Below are 5,915 nucleotides of genomic sequence, written 5' to 3' on the forward strand. Positions count from 1 at the left end.
AGTGTCTATAGTTTCAGGGCACAAAAATAAAAGTATTTTCTCCAATGCATCACTCCTCATGTACAGAATTTTTTTTCTATTAGGCAAGTAATTGGAAAATCGTTCTCTTATTAATTGTTTTAATATAAAGTGAGTTTTGGCCCTTCTCGAAGCTGTCTTAGGTGATATTTGAACATCTGCATATTAACTATAATATAGGCAGTGCTATAGGTCAGTATATATGCTCCTAGAAATATGTTTAAAAGTTGAATATTTGGTCTATGGCCATGCCACCCAGAACGTCCCTGATCTCATCTGATCTTGGAAGCTAAGCAAGGTCGGGCCTGGTTAGTACTTGGATGGGAGACCACCTAGGAATACCAGGTGTTGTAAGCATTAAAAAAAAAAAAAAAAGTTGAATCTTTGAAAATCAAGCAATAGATTTTGTTTCTTGCAGGCAGATGGAAATCTTAGAAGTGGGATGGAGTAGAAAGCAGATATGGTCAGAAAGAAGCTGCCTGCATGGGGCTCAATAGCCAACACTTTTTCCAGGGGACTGAAGGAGCTGAGGAAGGCATCCCTTCTCCTGCCCCTCCCCAAGAGCAGACATTAGGAACTTCTGAATTATTAACTCTATTGTCCCCACCACCCATCCTTAGCCATCCCCTTATCCAAGGACACACAAGGAGCCTCGAGCAGGAGTGAGAAGTGGGTCTGCCCAGGAGTGGCTCCCTATCCTGAAATGCAGCTTGATCATGGGAAGGAGCCATGTCCAGGCATCAATGGTTTTAGAGGTTCTGCTATGAAAGTATGATCTATCCTGTGAATACTCAAAATCCTCATTAGTCAGACAATGTTTATTTAAATTCAATACCCAAAAGACTATTTAGGGGAGTTCGTGTAAAATGTAAAACTACGGGCTCATCAATTTCATTGAGTCATTGTGAGTCTCTTTTCTACTAGCTGGAATATGAATTGAGTCCTTAACTCCGGTGGGTACTGCGTTCCACTCTGTGGGGGTACTTCACTGAAAGCCTGTGCGAAGAGACTCTCCTTTCCGACCGTTTGAGGCACTGTCTAGCACTAGCCTCCTGCATGTCCCAGGAGCTAGAGGTTGTCTTAAGGGCTTGACCTGGATGAGCTAACCCAATTTTGCCATCGTGTAGGCTATACTATTGGAAAACAACTCCGTTTACTTTGGGGCATTCTGGCTAAGGAAATTCCTTCCAGCCACAATCCTCCTCAAAGGCTTGCTCAAGAGCTGCCTTTGTCAGGAGGGCCCTTTACCCAGTTATACAATCTCTCTGTATTGCTTTTACCCACACAGATCTCTGTTTAACTCCTCTAAAGACGATTATATAACATAAATATATTGATATATATTGATCAAAAGCAGTGTGTGCAACAAATATTCATGATGCTAAGATTGTAGGAGAGGGTGGGTATAACTGAAGTATCTGGAATTGACTGAAACAACGATCTCAAACAATGATCTCAGTAAAAATGTAAGAATTCCTCCATATCCTTAAGTCAATGGTGGACCACCTGTGGAATAATATTCAAGAGGTGTCACTGAAAAGACACAGGTGGTCTTGGGCCTCCTAGACCCATAAAGACTATAAGGTTCTTACTGGACCTACCATATGCTGATAAACAATTACAAGGGACTCCAGGATGGACAGCAAATATTCTATGAAGACAACATCACATGATTACTTTCATAACATGAAAGCAGGAATTATAAGGCCATGAAAATCACAATTCTGGAATGGACAAAGTGCTCATCCTTGAGAAGATGAAATCACCAAAAGCTATACATCCTCCCTTCATTCCCCAGTATGGAGCACATCTACATCCTCCCTGGTCCTCATACCTGCATACCAGGGAGGCTCTGGCCAAAAATGGCTGGCCCTTAGTGGCACTATTACAAACCATTTGATTCCTTTTGGGTGTGCCACCGCTGAACTCATAGTTAAGAACACTGACAAAAGAATCAGAGGACAGTTACTAGATACATAGAGCTGATAATTAAAGATAGGAACTCTGAGCTGAAAAACTCAGATTCTCAAATCAAAGACAAAGCATCGACACTGTTGTCCCCTCTATAAATAATCCCAGGCTGACACATGGAAATGGTTTCATATGAAAAGGGCCTATCGCAATAGAATAAATCAATTCAAGTATTTCTTATGAGTTTTGCTTTTAAATTGAATTTACATTATATGATACTTGCTAGAAAGTAAGTCAGTGATATATTTCCTATGTGCTAAAAACTGCATATTTTTCATTTATTATATGTTATTATGTCTAAGAAAAACTGGTATTAGAGATATAAAAAAATCACAGAAAACCTACGGCCCAGTCTTATAAGGGTTCATCTGAGAAATGTGAATTATTCAATAAACCTTTATATTTTAAAAACACTTATAAGTACCTATAGAACTTACGTAGAAGCAAAAGAAACATTCAAAGGAGCAGTTGTTAGCTAGTTATTTATTGTTAAAATATAAACTGCATTTATTTATTAAGAGAAATTAAAAAATTAAGCAAGCTGAAGCAGATACACACAAGTCACATATAAATTTGCTTACAAAAAATTACCCTATTGTTCTATAACAATAAGCAATTATAATCATTCGCAGGCACATACAAGCTTTAAAATGCAGTCCACTAATGAATTCTTAAAGAAAAACAGTAAAACTAGTCAAGTTTCCATACCATTTAGCTATACAAAATCAATTTCATCCTTATCTCACTAACCTCATACTTTAATCCCTAGAAATTTCAAACTCTAGGGTGCATCAGAGTCACATGGAGGGCGTGTTAAAACACAGAATTCTGGGTACCATCTCAGAAATATGATTCAGGAGATCTTGAGTGGGAATCAAGAATTTACATTTATAGTAAATTCCTGGGTGGATCTGATGCTGCTGGTCTAAAGAACACACTTTGAGAACCTCTGCCCTAGAGTATTCATTTTTCAACATGCATTCATTTTCAAAATCTTAGAGCCCAGTAAGTCATCCTCAGGCCTATGTATTTGATTATATGAATAGCAAGTCACATGTGAAAGAGGCTAAAATCGGCTTATTCATATATGCTTTAGGTAAAACTGATCTTCCAAAAGTATCTTTTGCTAAAACAAATTCTTCAAAGAAGTTCATTTCTATCTTTTTTAAAGCATATTTGAATTGAGATAAATTCCTTCTAACATATGGTACATTATATAGAGTTCTGAGATCTTTCAAATGTTTATTCTGTGTCTTTTTGAAGTCATGTAATCTTAATACAGCTAAATATTTTCACCTTAAGAACTCAGAAGAAATTTTATTATAGAACATCAACTACTCTTAAAAATTGTAGAACAAATTTACTTTGGCTTTATAAAGACTCTCATGTAATGTGTCAGTTCCTTCAAAGCATAGTTATAAGAGTTAGAAGATTTCACCTTTAAAACAAAATAAAATGAAGCAGTAATATGATAAAGACATCCTGGATAAAAGTAGTCATTTACAGGGGCTGTGAAGTGATAATAAATTTAATAAAAATATTTTAAAGCAGTAAAAACTCATTTGAATATTTTATTAATATTGAAGACTCTTACTTTCTTCTGAAGTATTTAACTTAAGTTGGTATGGAGGCACAGAATTATCCCTGTTCCAACTCATTGCAAGGTCTCTCCTGGCAGATCCAACTTTGGTATCTTAGAGGAAATATCCAGATGAAAGTCAGCATGCTATTTTTCCCCCACAGTCAGAAACCTCCAAACTCTTTGTAATTTTGTAGATCTCATTCCAATGGGATAATGATTCTTAGACTTGGTGAATATGCAGGTTCACTTCCAGGACATGCCACTGTACATTTCTCTAAAGAATCTTCTAAATCACTAGGTACCCCTGAATTTCTTGTGAATGACCTCAATAACTCCCAAGACAATATTCATCTGAGGAATTGCCTTTTATCTATATGTAAAAGATCAATAGCATTAGCTATTTACAAGCTGAGTTCTAAGCTACACATTCACCACTCAAAAGTTTATCTAATTATTAAGCAGAAAGAACAAGAAACCAAAAATTGGCCCAATTATTAGTTATCTTCATGATTAAATTGGCCGGTGACTTATTTGATCATTTGCTTATCGTAGCTGGTTCGAAAAGCATTCATTTGGGTGATCACTTTATAAGTTGTATAAATGTCTAAACATGATATTGTATACCTGAAACTAATACAATTTCAATTACAATACGTTGACTGTAACTGAAAATTTTTTAAATATATTAAAAAAAGAAAAAAGCATTCATTGATTCGATCTATTGTATATTCTTAACAAGCTTCAAACTTAATGAATTAGAACATTAGCTAGACATGCTAGCAAAAAAAATTATTTAAAATTTCTTTGAATAATCCTGCAAAGGAAGTTCATTTAAATGCACAAACTATATAATCCAGTGGTTCTCAACCTTGACTACATGTTGAAATTATCTATGAAGTTTTAAAAAATACTGATACCTGTGTTCCACCTCCTGAGATTTTCATTTAATTGGTTTATGGATGACTTAAATGTGATTCTGATGTGCAACCAGAACCACTGACCCACTTAAGAAAATTACAAAGGATATTCATCAATCACTCAAAAGATTTGATTAATGAACAGAGTGACCATATAATTTATTTTCCAAACCAAGATACTTTTGAAAGTGAAAGCAGTTACTATTTGTGATTGGCCCAGGACAATAAGAATAAACCAGGACTGTCCTGGGCTAAATAAGGGACCGTATGGTCACTCTACTAATAGAAGACATCAACTTTTTTTCAACGATGTAATTTGTATTTGGGATTTTTTTATATAGTGCACAGTTATATATTCCAGGATATTTTGAGGTTTATAATGAGAGGAAACAGTTCAAATAACACTTAACAGGTTAACATTTAGATTCTCAATCCACTAGATAAATGCCTATTTACTTAAGATCATGTGTACAGAGAAGATTTTTGGACTAAATTAAGATTTGCTGGGAGAGCAAACTAAAATAGTAGAGATAATATTTTAAATATCATTAATTTTCTGTGCCAACCCCATTTTAATGGATAATCACATAGAATAATGCTGACTCTCAAAAATGGTAGATTAAAATAATTCATTTCTGTTTTTAATTAAAATTGAGAAAGTAGGAACTAATAATATAATGCGTGTCAGAGCTGCATGTGTGCAGCATCAAAGATAAGAAGGGGATTGCAACAACGGTTTGCTTCTTGAGTTCCTTAAAAATTTACAAGGAAAGAGAGAATGGAAGCTGGTGGCTGTCACACAGGCACATGATGACACGTGAAGCAGCTCTTTTGTTGGCTGAGTTGTCAGAAGCCATTTCCTTGGTCCTCTAAGCACTCAAGGTCACCAGCAATATTGTCTATGTACAGCCAGTGTGAGAGCCTCTGCTCTCTCTATGGGAGCTGATGGATATATGAACTTTGGAGAATTTCTAGTAGTAATCTCTAATATCAGATCTTAATGCCAGCTGGGCTTGAAGACGACAGGAATAATGTCCTATTCTGCACAGAGACTTAAATGAAAGGGTCACAAGTCCCTAAAAAAAAATCAGAGATACAATACATTGCTTTATAAATAAATCCCACCAGATCGCTAGATAAGATTGACTTACTGCTTCCTCTATGTCCTTCCTGAAGTTCTGAAGTCTTCAAAATGTAATGAGTGTGACATGAGGGTTAGCAGAATGCCCCTCTCTGCACAGCTTATGGGTATCACTAAGGCGATGCAAATCTTGGTTTACAGGGGCCTTACCCACTTGCACCAGGACTGCTTCTATTTACTAATCACACTATGTTGTGACTATGATTTTGAAATTAAGTGCCATGAAAGACTTTTTCCACAGCCCAAATTAAGAGAATTTCAGAGGACAGAGAATAGCCTAACCTCG

General features: G+C 35.9%; 1 pseudogene; it reads left to right on the forward strand.

Moving 5' to 3' along the window:
- The first annotated feature begins 256 nt into the window (after window positions 1-256).
- LOC111734509 lies at window positions 257-375 on the forward strand (annotated as a pseudogene).
- Window positions 376-5,915: the final 5,540 nt, after the last annotated feature.

The sequence above is a fragment of the Pteropus vampyrus genome, unplaced genomic scaffold (assembly GCF_000151845.1).
Source record: "Pteropus vampyrus isolate Shadow unplaced genomic scaffold, Pvam_2.0 Scaffold14, whole genome shotgun sequence".
In the NCBI taxonomy this organism is placed as follows: domain Eukaryota; kingdom Metazoa; phylum Chordata; class Mammalia; order Chiroptera; family Pteropodidae; genus Pteropus; species Pteropus vampyrus.